This window comes from Artemia sp. Qi Xiang Cuo, chromosome 14 (assembly GCF_049724085.1).
Source record: "Artemia sp. Qi Xiang Cuo chromosome 14, ASM4972408v1, whole genome shotgun sequence".
In the NCBI taxonomy this organism is placed as follows: Eukaryota; Metazoa; Arthropoda; class Branchiopoda; order Anostraca; family Artemiidae; genus Artemia; species Artemia sp. Qi Xiang Cuo.
In genome coordinates, this window is record NC_142807.1 from 8,188,436 (window position 1) to 8,206,315 (window position 17,880).

Genomic DNA, 17,880 nt, shown 5'->3' on the forward strand with positions numbered 1-17,880 from the left:
CTCGGTCTTTACGCTAAAGTTTGACTTTTTGTCTTAATTCTTTAAGAACGACTCCTGACACACAAGGGCCGTTTAGTTAGAATAATCAATTTTTTAAGTTCTAAAAAAACTTTAACGTAAAGAATGAGGCATTGAGGATGGAACCCCCCCTCATAAACGGAATAATTAACTCTTCGTTTTGAGTTTTAATGTTGCTCCTTACTTTCAGTCGAAAAAAACCTGTTTTTTCATTTAATAGCATTCAAAAAGGATGTGTTGCAAAGTATCTGGCACTTTTAAACAAAATCAAGAGAATGGGTCGTCCCTTTTATTTCATTCATGCTCTTCCCTTCTTTTGATCAGAGAGTTACTCTTTATTCTGAAATAAAGAAGATTAATTTCTAGCAAGGGGAAGATGAGAATTGAAGGTAAGAGCCGTTTCGGAGGTATCCTCTGTCGTGTTGTAACATAGAGTCAGGGACCTGGCGCTGATAGAAATGGGTATATCTATTGTAGAATTTGCAAGCAAATCAGAAATTTCTTTATAGTGCAATTTTCTTCTTCAATTACTTTTTGTTCAAATTCTTTAAGAACGACTCCTGACACACAAGGGCCATTTAGTTAGAATAATCAATTTTTTTTAAGTTCTAAAAAAAAAACTTTAGCATAAAGAGTGAGGCATTGAGGAGCCCCCCCTCACAAATGGAATACTTTCTGTACATTTTGAGTTTTAATGTTGCTCCTTACTTTCAGTAGAAAAAAAACTTTTTTTTTCATTTTATAGCATTCAAAAATGATGTATTGCAAAGTATCTGGCACTTTTAAGCAAAATCTAGAGAATGGGCTGTCCCTTTTATTCCATGCATGCTCTTCTCTTCTTATGATCAGTGAGTTACTGTTTATTCTGAAATAAAGAACATAAATTTCTTGCAAGGAGAAGATGAGAATTGGAGGTAAGAGCCGTTTCAGAGGTATCCTCTGTCACGTTGTAACACAGGGTCTGGGACCTGGCGCTGATAGAAATGGGTGTATCTACTCTAGAATTTGCAAGCAAATCAGCAATTTCTTTATAGTGCAATTTTCTTTCTTCTTGAATTACGCAAAGAAGAATTCTTATCGTTCACCTCAAGCATACATTGCCATCTAGCCATTTAAAAGACTCATTTGTGTGTGATCCCACAAAATTAATGACACTAATTTTTTCCACACCCCCCAACAAAATTTGTCTTTTGATTTCATTTTATTGTTAGTGTGCTTGTTTTGTATCTTATGTCTATTTTCAAATATTTTGTCAATGAACTTAATTGGGTAATTGAAAATAGACGTGTTAAACATGATAGTAGGGTTATTGGGGTTTTTCAGTCTTTAGATTTAGATGTATCAAAAAGTTTCATTTCATTGCCATATGTACCTGGTTTGGGTGAGAAACTTTTACGGGTTTTGCGTAAATTTGGTATTGATACATGTTTCCAATCGTTGAGGTCAATGGGTAGTTTCTTTAGTTTGGTAAGGATTTAACCCGGGGAAATTTAGTAAGTGGGGTGTATAAAATTCCGTGTTCTTGTGGGAAGTTCTATATTGGTAGGACTCACCAACAATTTGTTGAAAGGTTTATTGAACACCGAAATTCAATAGAAAAAAACCTATAATTAAGCAAGCCTCCAGAAACCTTTGTTTCACCTTTAGCAAAACATATTTGGTTTCAACCAGATCACTTTGTAAAATTTGATGAGGCCTTAGCTATTTCAAATAATTAATTAAAAAAAACTTGCCTAAAAATAATTTTTTCAAATAAAAGTAAATACCATTTTAAACTTAAGCTCAGGAGATACGAATACTTGTTAGAATTTCAACTCAAAACGAGCAGAAATTACTATTAAAGAATGAATAAAACCCAAGACGAACAGAAGTTAAATTAACAATCATAGTAAAAACCATACAACAAGTAATAATATAAATGAATAAATAGATCTTAAAGCGAGTAATGCTTAGATTGAATATGAAAATCAAGCTTAAAACGAAAACAAATATATTGCTATTAAAGTATAAATGAAACTTAAAACGAACAGAACGCGAACAAACATACAATATATATATTAATGTAAATGAATAAATAAATCTTAAAACGAGTGAAACTTAAATTGAATATGCAAATAAAATGTGAATCGAATAAAAATACCTACAAACAAGAGTTTGGGTATCGCCTCACTGCAGAAGCCTAAAACCTACTGCGTCATTGGCGCTTTACTGAAAACAATTCTTTCATTAATTAAGATTTTAGGGAATAAATATCAGCATATGTATATTAAATTGATAATGAACATTTTTTTTCAGTAAACTCATTTGAATTTTTTTTCAGTAAAGTAAAAATTATATTCTGGCTTTTAGAAAGCATAGGGGTTTTGAACCCTACTCATATTAATTTATGCTCGTTTTGAGTTTGACTCTAATATTTATTTTAATATTTGTTCGTTTTGGGTTTCATTTATTTATTGATACTGATTTGGGGTAATTGTATGCTTGTTAGATTATATAATTTCAGAATATTTGTGGAGAGCCCATCTAGACCTAGAGAATTACTGTACCATGAGTTAAATGCGATATATTTAAAATACAGGATTCTTTCCTTCTAAAGATGATTCGGGCAGAAATTAAACGTCCCCTAATTGAGTTCAAATACCGCTTCCAAGAGTCTAAATTCTTAATCTGCAAAAAGAGAAAATGCATTCTAGCTTCAGTTAAACAACGAAGCTAGTCGTTTGAATTTCGTTAAGATAATCAGTAGCAGAAAAAATTCTATACACAATATTTCTAAGGAAGTTTAAATGGCAAAAAACCGTGGGAATGCTTGATTCGTCAAAAACATTTAAAAGAATTCATTGGACGAAAGATTTACATCCTTGGTCCTCTTGGGCCAATGGCGAGCAGTCCTCATGGCGCAGGACTGAAAACCTATGTTTTGGTAGTGGGGTAGATGCGCTTTTTAATTTGAATCGTAAGTCAGATTTGAAACGATTAGTAAATCAGACCTAGAGAGATTCAGACGAAATTCTTATATTCTTGTCAACGTTACTGTCATTAAAGTGACCTGTTGCTGTGCAACTAAGCAGGTAAGTTCAATAAGTCTATTGTCTTTTTTATCTTTGTTTATTTCATCTTATATGTCTGCACCTAGACTAATAATAGATAATTAGTTCGTAAGTCTCCAAGGTAAATGCTCCCAAAGGAATCTGATCTCCAGATAGCTCAAGAAAGAAGAGACCACATTTTTTCATCCCTACAAACACCAAAAGTCGTTATCACCACAGCTTAGAAAAATGTTTCTAACCCCTGTTAGCCTATAAGAATTCGTATCTCTTAAATCAGATCTGATCGTGCTGTGGAAACAAAGCTCTGAGGCGACAGAATTCCTAGTTCAATAATTCTTAATTCCTCATAACTCTTGATGGATTAAATTGAATTAAATATTTCAAAGATATTCAAAATCAGCATTAAAATACAATTCGATTAATATATATATTGGAGAAATTACAGCATTCAGTTCAAATATAAGAAATAACAATAGGGAAATAAACCTAGGCCATTCATATATGATTTATTGAGAAAGCCATGTTTTATTTTTGACTAATAAGAATACGTTTGATTCAAATACTAATTTTTCAATCGCTACAAACAATAATCTTTTTATCGCTACAAATGGCGCGAGTCAGAAATTGGAGAAAAACTGCAAACTAATTAGGCTATGAAACTTTGTAATTTGAATTTAATTATCGGGAACGATACAGACATATAAGTAAAGTGATTAGGCCTATTGCCGCTAAGCTACGATAGGAAAACCCTTATATCTCATAGGAGATAATAGCATCCCCCAAAATAGATTAAGTAAAAATAAATTTATTTTCAATTAATTCAAAAAAAATAGAAGAACTCAGTGATATATTAATAGTGCAAAAGTTAATCGCGAAAAATATAGAGATAGCAAAATCTATACCAGAGTACAATGGTCAATCAGATATTGACGTATTTAATATCCAATTGACCCAGTTTGTACAACTAACAAAAACAGATGTTGGAGCTTTAAAAGACATGCTACTACTACGATTAAGAGGCCAGGCCTTAACTTTTCTAAAACAGATTGAACAGACCATAGGCAACAACGCCAACTTGCCAATAAATACAGTTGATAACTTATTAAAAGCATTCAAAGATAGGTTAATAGAAACTAGCTCTATAAATAAATTAAAACAAGGGGCAGTAAGCTTTAATTTTTCAAAAGATATATAGAAATATCTCGATAATATAGAGATTTCGGTAGAGGCAAAATATGGAACGGGTTCTAGACAACTATATGAAAGTCTTAATAAATACCTTTATGCAAGGGATACCCCCAAAAGTATACAGAGTAGTAATCTCCAAAAATATTCAGACGTTGGATCTTGCAGTTCAGGAAATATAGCGATTAATTAAAGTTGATACAATGGTTGCTAATCATAGTAAAGCAAAAATAAATATCCTAGGCGATTCAAACGCGAACCTAATTTTCAAGGGAGATCAGGCATCCCCCAATTTCTTTTCAAGGGATAACTCCCCAGTGCCAAAAAGAAACAAAACACCAGAACCCGCTAGGCAGAAAACAGTACGCTTTCCGCCTATTAAACAATCTAATTATGGAAACAACCCTACAATAATAAGGTGCTATAATTGTAATCGTGTTGGGCATATCACCAGAGAGTACCATTATATCACCAATCGCATACCAAGAATTGCTGTCAATAACACGCAAAATTACGGCAACCATTTGCTCGGAAGAACAAATTTTAGAACCGGCCGTGCAATAGGCTATAGCCAAGGGGGATTGCGCCAATCAGTACCTTATAATGCGTACCAACCAAATTTGTATAACCCTCCCCCCAACAGACAAATTAATTACCGATTTGAAAACCCAAATACCCGCCAAAGCCAATAAAATGCAAGAATGCCATATAGAAATCACGAAAATTTGCCAATGGGAAATGAAAATTTTGCAAGCCAACGGCATTGGCAGGCAACGCCAGCAAACGGCACTGACACGAGACATCCACGTTACCATAATAATACATGGAGAAAACAGACAGACCTAAATCATTTAAATATGCCTACGGAACCTAATACGTCCGAATATCTATTACAGGCACCGACACATGAAATAAATTCTCAGGGAAACGCTTCAGACCCCTCAGAAATAGAAATTGGACCCAGAGGGTGCCAGAAATATTTAATAGGTCCAAGACAATATTAGTGCCTTCTTGTAGTGATATTATTAACAAGTTACCTATATTTAATGATTTTTGTGTAGAAAACGTTTACTTTACGGCCTTAGCGGACAGCGGAGCTGCTGTAAATATAACAAACTCAGGCGTATTTAATATATTGCCTCCGCACACTACGCGACAGAGGATCCCTAATAATCCTAATTTAACGAGCGTGACAGGTCATAAACTAAATTGCAAAATGGTCATTTTGCCTAAACTTAAACAGAGACACTCGAAAGCTCGTGACAAATTTTATTATATGTGATAATTTCCTAAATGTGGCTGTAATAGACGCAAATTTTCTAAAGTCCAATAAAATACTATTAGACGTGGCTAAGGAGAGGCTTGTCTACCCAGCTAAGGTAGGGGATGAAATTTCTACCATAAGAAATCGTAACAGAGGTTACGAAGACAACGTAACAGTAAACAAAATTTCTAGTGGTATAATGTCGAACTATTATGAACCTCATGTCTCCCAAAGACAAGGCACAATTGGAAATTTGTTCAATTACACTGAGAGATATCGCAAAAATGAAGTAAATCTAAATAATAGAAGTATTAAATCTGTGAAAATAAAAATAGTAGATATGCGACAGTAAAGATCAAACAAAATTAAGAAAATAGCGGAATTATGGAAGAACATAATAAAACCCAACGTGACGCCACCAGATGCCACATTGGCACAGTATAGCGCCTGTATGAATATAGTAAATAATGAAAATAAAGGGGAATATTAGAGATTCACAAAAAGGAAAACAAAAGTCCCTTCCAAAACGATGCAAAAAATTATAATATCACAGATAATCGATACAGTGATCAATAATTAAGAATTATGGTTGCGACATTATCTGGAATACCAAAAAATCTGTTATGCAAGGAACAAATTATATCTTATGACAAAGGGGAAGGTTTTATTTGGGTAACCAATAACCATGAAAATGATACAATTACAATTAAAAAGGGGGCATGTTTAGTTCGAATCCAGGTTCTAACAAAAAATGATTTAAATAAATGGGAAAATTCTACGAGAAACCTATTTAAAGACACTAATACTTCAAATAACAAATATCCTTTAACTAAATCGCAATTTTTAAACAAATTTAATATGGATCATATTACGGACTTGGAACTTAAGAAAAAATTATGTGAATTATTATAGAATCTTAAGGATGTATTATCTGCATCTGAAGATGACATAGGGCCAATACCATTTTACGAGCATTCAATTTTAACGACTGGTAATCGCGTAGCACAACAGCCATATCGTGTGCCATATAAGCACAAAGAGTGGTTAAAAAATAAAATCCAGTAATTAGAAAAAAACAAAATTATACGCCCAAGTATAAGTCCGTATAGCGCACCAGTGATCTTAGCACCAAAAAAGAATGGAGATATTAGAATCGTAGTAGACTATAGAGCCCTCAAAAAAAAAGTAGCTAGCGATAAATTTCCTCTACCAAGAATAGATGAATCCTTGACTCAATTTCAAGCAAAAACAAAATTTTTACTTCTTTGGACCTTACCCAAGGCTACCACCAAGTGAAAATAGCCGAAAAGGATGTCCATAAAACTGCATTTTCAGCATCCGAATACGGTTCTTATGAATACTTGAGAGTACCATTTGGGCTTAAAACAAGTTCAAGCGCGCTATGTAGACCCCTAGTGCACCTGTTAAGAGGATTAAAGAATATAATTCATTTTGTTGACGATATTATATGCGTGGGGGAAAAAACTGGACAACACTTGGCAACGTTAGCTAAGGTGTTCGAGAAGTTCAGGCAAGGCAATTTAAAATGCCGGCCTGAGAAGGTAAATTTATTTCAATCTAAAATTAAATTTTTAGGAGTAGTAGTAACCCAGGGAGAGATATCCCCAGACCCTGATAAAATAAAATTTGTTGAAAACCTCAAGCCCCCAAAAACTATGAAAGAATTAAGGGGAATTTTAGGACTCACTGGCTACTTTAGAAAGTTCATACGCAATTACGCCCAACTTGCCAAACCACACACGGAATGAACTAAAGGGAATTCCAATAATATTATCTGGTCCGAGGAAGCTCAAATGTCCTTAGACCGATTCAAAAAGGCGCTCACTTCTGAACCAATTTTATCACTCCCTGATTTCGAAAACGGAAAATTCATCGTTACCACGGATGCTAGCTCAAAGGACATAGGCACTATCCTTTCGCAAATAATCCCGGTAGAAAACCTTAACCCTCTACAGGGGACACCCAAACAAATAAAAAAAGTTATATGCTATTCAAGTAAAACTTTATCAAAAGGCGAAAGTAGTTATTCAGCCACAAACTTAGAAATGTTATCTATTATCTACCACTTGGACAAATTTAGACATTATTTAATTGGTAGAAAATTTATGCTACGATCAGACCATAAAAGCTTGCAGTACCTGCGCACATTAAAAAAACCTCCGGGCATTCTAGCTAGAAGGATCAGGAAAATCCAAGACCTAGATTACGAATTTGAACATTTAAAATGCTAAAAAATGCAGCTTGCGACTTTTTAAGTAGATACACATAAAATATTCCATCAGAAGATGAAGAAAATGAAGTTGACGCCATAATTGCTAAGAGCAAACATGAATGTAAGAAAAACAAAGTCAAAGACGTAGTAAAAGAAAATAAGATTAACTATTGTCCCTTGTCTTTGGAAAATATAAAAAAAGCAAAAAAAGGACGAAATGTGTGTAGCACTAATTGATTATTTTGTGAATGATAATGCGTTACCGGACAAATTCAAAACTCTTAGAAGAGATAGATAATTTTTACTACGACCTTGATGAAGAAATACTGTGTAGAATCGTGACTTCTGAGACAAACAGAAACCAAACCTCGATAATACCTGTGTTATCACAAAACTTAAGAGTGCCTACATTTGAATATTTTCATTAAGACACGTGTGGACACTTAGGAGTGATGAAAACTTTCCATAAATTGTAACAATATTTTTACTTACAATCTGCACTGACAAAACTTAAAGAATTTGTAAGTACATGCGAAGCAAGTAACTTAAGAAAAATCTCCCCTGCTTATCCAAATCCTCCAATGGGAAGGATCCCAGTAGCAAGGTACCCCTTCGATATTATCTCATTTGACCTATACGGTACAAGTGGAGGCTTACCTGTTTCTAGCAGAGGCCGTACTTGTATTCTTTCGGTTATAGATCATTTTTCCGGATTTACTTTTGCAAAAGCATTAAAAAATCAAGGTGCTTATGCCACAAGTAACGCGTTAGCAAAATTATTTTTACAATTTGGCATTCCTAATAAAATTTTGAGTGACAACGGGAGCAATTTTGTTTCAAAAGTAACAAAAGACTTAATGAGTTTTCTTAATATAGAGAAAATGGTGACAGCGCCGTACAATCCAAACGCTACTGGAAAAATAGAATACAGGCATAAAATATTTTCGAACGTACTAAGTATTTATAAAAAAGACTATAGTAGCGACTGGAATAAATTCTTACCTTACTTAACTAACGTAATCAACACCGCTCATTCCGAAGCAATCAAAGACAATACATTTTATTTACTTTTTGGTCGTGATTTTAAAATCACGTATGATTAAATTATTGAATCTCGTCAGCATTATAATCGTTCAGAAGATTATTAACAGGAATTCATAAATAGAATGAGGAAACCTTATAAAATAGTTAAGCAAGAGCTGGAAAAATGTAAAATAAACCAAGAGCTAAGAAACCAACCCGAAGATAAGGGGAATATAGATTTCAAAGTGGGATACTTCGTTTACCTAAAGAATGAGGCAAAAACGGAAGGAAAAAAGCTTTCCAACATATATTCTGGGCCGTGCAGAATAGTCAAAAAGTACGATAACGACTATACTTATAAAATGGAACAACCTGATAGTGGACGAACTTACAAGGCGTATGTTAGCCGAATAAAAAGAGCCAAATTTCCATAGAGATGGGTATCACATCCCTCTTCTACTGATTCGTCAGATTCGGAAAATGAGCCCCCTAGGTCAAGATTGGCAGAGCTAAAACCCGTTAATTTCAAGCAAGACTATTTCGAGAATGACAGTGATCAGGAAAATTTAGAAGAATTTTTAGCTATGGAAAATCTAGTTATTCCAGAGAAACAATCCCTAACACCAGTAAGAATAAGAACGCCAAAAAGTCCAAAAAGTTATTCATGGGTGAGCGCAGGAGATTTAGATTATACAATTTCTCCAAAAACCCAATTTTTCCCCGATAGAATTTCGGCCCCATGTCCCCCCAAAAGATATTCAGACGATATGGTTTCCACTGCAACACCGACTATAAAGGAGGAATTAAAACGAGCTGTACAAACCCCCAGTATTGCTGTAAAGAAAACTACTCTTCAAGAGTTCATTGAAACAAACCTGCGAGAAGCTACATATTTCATTATTTTCCCATAAAAAAGAGTCAAAGTACACTGCCCGGAAATAAAACTCCAAAGGATGACCAGCAAGATCAATATCATGATATAACTGTGTCCATGGTCAAACCTAAAAAGTGGACTTCGTGGAGGGAAACCTTAGCGCAAAAAATGCCCCATCCACCTGAGGACATGGCATTCAAACAATTGAGGAACCCCGCGAAAACTCTTGATTCCTCCCAAAGCTCTCAAGAATCTTTCAAATGTCCCGATTTGAAAACTCAAGGCAAGGACTTAAGGAATAAACCTTCTACTTCCAGAGGAGTAGAAATTTACGAAGGAAGGGCAGGTGACACCTCAAAAAGTGCCACTTCTAGAAGTTCTAATCCGGATTTGTCGGAAACCGGTTCCGAAGAGTCTGACGGCGAAGCAGACCATATAGTAGTTAAAGAAGTAGGAAAATCAAGACCGACCTCAGCATCCGCACACGGGAAACAAACAAAATTAAAAGGGCAAGAATTTTTGAAAAAACAATACAAGAAGTTTGACCTTATTTCGTTAGAAAAACCGAAAAAGAAAAGACCACAAAAAACAGAGGAGAAAATAACGACACAGTCAGGTAGAACGGTTAAAAAACCTGACAGATGGAAATGTCCCTAACTAATGTAAAGACAAATTTCAAAAGATAATAAATTTAACACCATAACAAATTTAACAGTATGCAAGTAAAGTTAACCAAGTCAACATTAATGAAAAAAAAATATAATAATACGAGTGATCTCAAAACATTGGTGATCAGAGAGAAAGGTGGGAACAGAAAATAACTAAAGGTAGGAAGCTCGTGGTCGACTGAGAACGAAAAATGGTGTTGTACCAGTTCTTGTGGGAAGCCGGGGGAGTAACTAATGGCCATTTTTTGTTTTTTTTATTTTTTTTTAAACGACCGTAGGAAGGGATATTTCTCAGTCCTTCAAGTGTAAGAAATTAGTATTTTTATGCCAATCAGGGCCAGTCAAAACAATACTTAAAGGTTGAATAGAAACTTCTGTGAGCTAGTTAAGTTTTCGTTTTTTGGATCAGAATGCTTTGAAAGAGAAACAGAGATTACTTTCTTATCGCTCCGAGGCGAAAAAAAAAGAGAAAAGCGTTTTAATTTCATTATATTATATCTATGACGTATGCTGTCCTACAGCTCTATGTTAAACATTACTTCCAAAGAGAAACAAAGGCATTAATGTCTTTAGCTCCTTGGCAAAAAATTTAATTTCATTAGTTTATATCTATGACGTATACAATAACAGAGAGATCACTGTTCTATAGTTCTGTGACAAAAAATGTCCTTTAATTTCATTAGTTTATCTATGACATATCTTGTGCTCTAATTTTTGTGACATATTTTCGCAAGTCAGTCACATTATATCTCACCTATACTGACTCAGGTCCCCTCGGATTTTCTATGAAATATCGACCCATGTCCTAACCAAGATGAATATTATCAAAAAAAAAAACAAAAGAAATTATCAGTACAGAAGCGTCTAATAATATGAAATATTTTATATTAGTGAGGTTATAATTATTTTAGGCCTATCAGTGTAATTATGTTCTGATAATTTACTTATTCATGTGTTTCTTACTAGAGAAATATAAAGTTTCTTACTCGAGTAACATATATACTAATAGCCAACAATTGGTAACTATAACCAAACAACCTATTGGTACGTTTATATGTAGAATTTCACGGTGAATGTGGAATTATATCTCAATAACAATATGTAAAATTTTAAAACCATTTGATCAGTTAAGATCCATGGATTGAATCCCTGTGTATGTCCAGTGGTGACTAAGTAAAACAAAACCGGAGGTTTCTATTTAGATGAAGGTGTTTTTCAATTAACAGAGACTAAGAAAACTTTAATATCATATTAAATTGTATACTTCTGAAGGATTTTTTCAAAAAACTGCCTTCTAAGAAGATATCGGCGTCAGTTCTTCATTACGCTTATATTCTTTGCAAAGCATCAACTGGAATCTACGCGAACAAGCTTGGAATCCTGCATCTAATGACCTTATTCGAAAGGCGAATATGAGGCACCAATGTTGACTTGTAATTATGGAAAATCCAAGAAAAGAACACGGGGAAACAAAGAAGAACACCTCTGCATTTCAGCTGAGGTTAAACCCGACACCCCATGAGAACGGTCTAAGCCAAGAAATAGGGAAGACATTAGAAAACGAGTGGGTATAGAGGTCTCCATTCGTCCTTGTTATGTCTCGTTCCCTCATTGTAGTATCGTTTGCGTAAAACCGTGTGGTTATGACGCTGCACATGCGTTTCTTATACAGCACGGACGTGCGTGAACAATGCAGGCATGAAATATGTTGTAAAATTAGACCTCAAACATAATAATGTAGGGTAAATTATGTTTATTTAATAAGTATTGAAGAATTATATAAGCCCTTTATCGATGTTTCCGTTCTCAAAACCAATTTGAAGACATCTCTGTTTTAAATTTTCCGATTTTTGTTGAGAGTACTAATATTAGTGTATTTATTTGATTCTGTCCCATAGCTAAGAAATTAATGTGCCCAATCAACACGTGAATTATTGTATGAGTATTTACTTCAAAGAACTTGTGATTCTGCCGCGTTGTTTTTATTACAGGAAAGTAAATGGACACATTGGTCATTGAGTATTACAATGAGCTGCCCAGTACAGATACGACCCAGTAGCATCTATTTTCATCATATCTCAACCAACGAAGAGTACTCACAATAGACTCCAGGCAATTTTTCATCCCAGCATCGTCTACGAAAACAACAGTTATCTTCGATCGTCGTTTCTTCGACCATGAACCATATTACGTATCAGGTAACACTATATTTGAACCTCAGTATCAAGTGCTTTAACGAACTATATAATCACATAAATGCTGAGAACCCCATCGATCAATACAAGATAAACGATGTTTAACTATATTTGAAGTTAAATTACGATTAAAGAGTTTTGAAGTTATTTGAAGCTTAAGTTAGAGACAATTTGAAGTTTAATTCTGAGAATCCCGTCGATCAAAACAAGATAACGATATTTAACAATATTTGAAGTTAAATTATACTTAAATATAATTGAAGATATTTGAAGCTGAAGTTAAAGACAATTTGAAGTTTAATTCTGAGAACCCCATCGATCAGCACACGATAAACGATATTTGAAGTTAAATGATATTTAAAGACATTTGAAGATATTTCAAGCTGAAGTTAAAGACAATTTGAAGTTTAATTCTGAGAACACCATCGAGCAGTACAAGATAAACGATATTTAACGATATTTGAAGTGAAATAATATTTGAAGATGTTTGAAGTTGAATTTAAAGACAAAATGTTAAAAGAGTCACTATAGTATGACGACAACACGTTTCAAAAGGCACAAATGAACAATTTTACGCGAAAATACATTCTCTATGTGCCTCAAAAAAATCCTAAAAATGATATGCTGAGAAGAAAAACACCAACACCTGAAGTGAGGAGAATCATTTCCCAGTTGACTATAATAGCGGCATTTAACGGTCATTTCCAAGTGGACTATTAGTGAAAAATTGTCGTGTAAAGACAACTAGACTTGAACTGTTCCATAAAGAAACCAAAACGTAAAATGCTTCAAAATTTTCGCCAAGACAAAAAAAGAGTAAGACAATAATTTACAACAGGAGGGTGTAAGGTGATGAATAGATGTGAATCTACATATGATACTCCCTAATAACTTGGACAACTCAAAAATCCCAATAGTGAAAGCATTTTAATGTTATCAGTGAAATGATGAACCCAATATTGTATGTTATAAATCATTCATGTATGTACCACAAGTAGAATTAGGTGTAATATTATCATGTTATTCATTTAACGTAGTGTAGATAGAATGTAGTATGTCATATAGACAGCAAAATCAAAAATAAAAGGCCTTGTAAAAATAAAAAAAATAAAAAAATCTTTAGTATAGTAACTAGCCTAGAACCATGAATAATCTTAGTCCGGTAGATGAATTTTAGATAGGGATGTAGAATAAAATAAGAAAAATAATAGAAATTTTTTTTAGCACTCCTAATGAGCAGTTACTAATGACAGGACGTCATTAATTGATGGGAAGGGTGATGTGTACCATGAGTAAAATACGATATATTTAAAATACAAGATTCTTCCCTTCTAAAGATGATTCGGGCAGAAATTAAACGTCCCCTAATTGAGTTCAAATACCGCTTCCAAGAGTCTAAATTCTTCATATGCAAAAAGAGAAATTGCATTTTAGCTTCAGTTAAACAACGAAGCTAGTCGTTTGAATTTCGCTAAGATGATCAGTAGAGAAAAAATTCTATACACAATATTTCTAAGGAAGTTTAAATGGCAAAAAACCGTGTGAATGCTTGAATCATCAAAAACATTTAAAAGAATTCATTGGACGAAAGATTTACATCCTTGGTCCTCTTGGGCCAATGGCGAGCAGTCCTCATGTCGCAGGACTGAAAACCTATGTTTTGGTGGTGGGGTAGATGCGCTTTTTAATTTGAATCGTAAGTCAGATTTGAAACGATTAGTAAATCAGACCTAGAGAGATTCTGACGAAATTCTTATATTCTTGTCACCGTTATTGTCATTGAAGTGACCCGTTGCTGTGCAACTAAGCATGTAAGTTCAATAAATCTATTGTCTTTTTTATCTGTGTTTATTTCATCTTATATGTCTGCATCTAGCCTAATAATAGATAATTAGTTCGTAAGTCTCCAAGGTAAATGCTCCCAAAGGAATCTGATCTCCAGATAGCTCGAGAGAGAAGAGGCCACATTTCGTCGTCCCTAGAAACACCAAAAGTCGTTATTATCACAGCTTAGAAAAATATTTCTAACCCCTGTTAGCCTATAAGAATTCGTATCTCTTAAATCCGATCTGATCGTGCTGTGAAAACAAAGCTCTGAGGCAACAGAATTCCTAGTTCAATAATTCTTAATTCCTCACAACTCTTGATGGATTAAATTGAATGAAATATTTCAAAGATATTCAAAATCAGCATTAAAATACAATTCGATTAATATATATATTGGAGAAATTACAGCATCCGGTTCAAATATAAGAAATAACAATAGGGAAATAAACCTAGGCCATTCATATATGATTTATTGAGAAAGCCATGTTTTATTTTTGACTAATAAGAATACGTTTGATTCAAATACTAATTTTTCAATCGCTACAAATAATAATCTTTTTATCGCTACATTACCACTCTTTAGATTCATAATTACTTTCTGGAACTCACCGAAAGTGACAGGCGCCAGGAACATACTGGAATTTTCGGATGGCGAGAGATATTCTTTATATGAATGAAATGGAGATTCAGGGGATTCCAGTTCAACGGCAGAACTAATATGAGAAAAATAATGACAAAAATATTCTGCAACAACATCCTTCCCCTTCAACTCAACACCATTTTCATTTTTGATCACTTCAGGGTGTGGATTTTTAATATTGTCTCCAATTATTTCCTTACTTAACGTTAATGTAGTCCTAGGTGTATCAGATTTTTTAAATGAAACTTAATAATACATTTTTTCTGTTGTTCTGTGAGTTTTGACTAGCAAATTTTTATAATTTCTGAATCGATGTACAGAATGAGCTGAAGGGTCTTTCATTCTTATTTTATATCGTCTATTTTTTTCCTTGATAGATTTTAGAGTGATGGACTTATCCAAGGTTTTCTGGGTGAGGTTCTTTTCCGGTGTGTAGTTTTAAATGGGCAATGAAGGTCCAGTTTTTCATTCAAAATTCGATAAAATATATCTAAAGATATATTGGGGTCATTTCCATTAATAACTTCACTCCATCCTACATCGCTAAGATTAGATTTCAATTCATTCATATTTACTTGTGAAAAGTTTTTCCTCTTCATATGATTTCATCTCCGTATTCAAATATAAAAAATCTTCTTTTAGTCGTGCCGGAATATAATTTTTAACCAGTATTGCTAAACCACCTTGCTTTTGTTGAGTTCTACTTACGTGAAAAAATTGGAAATCACTAATATTAATTTTTTTTTGCCGAAATTTCATCTAAAAATGTTTCACAAACTCCAAAAATATCCCTACCAGATTCAAATAAAATTTTTTTAATTGCATCTTGCCCGCTCCTCCATCCACGACAGTTCCAAAAAGATATTCTCCTCATATTTGGGTTTTTATGAACTATTTCATGAGAAAACAAATATTTATTTGGGGGGATTAAAATAGAATTTAAAATTTCATTATTATCATGGGCTAGGAGCGTTTGGAATATATTACTAAAAAGGGCTGAATTTCTTTCCAATTCCTCCAGCCTAGATGTAGGGATCTCGTGAACTTGACTAACCATTATCATGTACTGATCTCACGCCAAAGAGTACCCCCCCCCCCCATGCCTCTCCCACAAAGAATTACAAACACTAAAACTCACACTAAATAAATTCTTAATCATAATAATATCACCCAAATACATCAAACCATACAGAACCCACCACATTCTTTATTTCACCCCAAATAAATATTGAACACTCATACTCACATTATTTAACAAAACTAATCCACTATCATATCAACACAATTAGTCTTAAAAAAAAATCATGTATCCATTTTTGCGATTCGACCACCATGTTTCCTTTCAAGGTCAGTAATTAGAGCGAAACCTTTACTAACTGTTAGTCGTTCACTCGGACCATCTCGCCGCTTGATAACTAGGCAGGGGGGTACACCTTTCGACAACCAAGAGTCAATTCCAAAATCGTGCAATTTTAATTTCACATGAAGCAACCTCTTTCGAACTTCACGAACAGACTTCGGCGCATCATCCGTCAGATATATTTTCTGGAATCCTCCAATTTTTTTGTTCCCATTCAAACGGATATTAAAAGTTCTATTGCCCTTTTCAAGTGACCAAGAAGAAAGGAGGGCAACTAGCCTCCCTTGCATGCCCCTTTTTTTACCCAAAGTCACCCGACTAAAACTTTTAGATTGCCATTTTGTCCAGCATAGTTGAAAGATTCAATAAATTAGCCTCTGGGGATGACAAAACCCCAAAGCCACTGGGGAAAATGCTATAAGCTATAGGTTTGCCCATTGCTAACATATAGTACTTGTTATTGGGGGTGGTGGTATTTTCTGTATGGAGGATTTTCCACGGGGAAAGTTTTCCGTGAAGAGTGCAGTTTCTGGGGCTAAGCCTTACAGGAGAAATTTTACAGGAAAGGAATTTGCCATAATTCCTATAGAAAATTCTTTTTATTTGTCCTAATTTCTCTTTGGTGACTCAATTTTAAAGGTGGAGATATTATCTCTAATTTTCCGAGGGAAACTTTCAGTACAGTTGGAATATTCAGGGCGCTTTTTCAATGGGGAGGGTCCACCGGAGAAATTCTCCATGAGGGGATTCTCCACGACAGAAATTTTCAAAGGGTGAATTATCCCCAGGAGAACCTTTCCACCGGGGAAGGGGGAGGGGGTTAATTTCCAAACAAAATTCTAGGATTGGGGGAGGGGATTCTGGCATGATTTGAAAAACGATTAGAAACTAAATAAAAAACAAGCCTGTTTTCAGATGAAAGTAGGCTAGGGAAAATTATCCATGCAGACATGTTCGATGAAATTTCCCAGGGGTAATTGCCCGAAGAAATTTCTCAGGGGGGATTTTACTCAGAAGAAACTATCACAGGAGAAATTTTGCAAAGGGGGAGGGGGATTTTTCCATGGCGGGGAGGTGGATTTCCCGGAAAAACTTGAAGAACGATGAGAAATTGGATTTTTTTTCAACTAAAAGTAAGGAGCAACATCAAGTCTTGAAACGACCATAAATCATTCTGTATATGAGGGGGCTGCCTCTTCCTCAATACCATGCTCTTTGTGTTAAAGTTTCTCCTTTTATACAAGTTGTTTAAGAATGGCTCCAGAAACACAAGGGCCGTTTAATTAGAATAATAAGGTTTTTGAAATTACTAAGAACTTGAACGTGAAGAACAAGGGATTGAGGAGGGGGCAGCCCTTATCATATACGGAATAATTTCTGTTCTTTTTAAGTTATTAATTAAAAAAAAACTTTTTCCACAAAATAAGTTTTTCAAAGAAAAGTAAAGAACTTTATTAAACCAAAAATAATGAGCAAAAATAAAAAAATAATCCAACAAGCGTGAAACTACCAAAAATCAGCATCGATAAATAAATCAAACCCA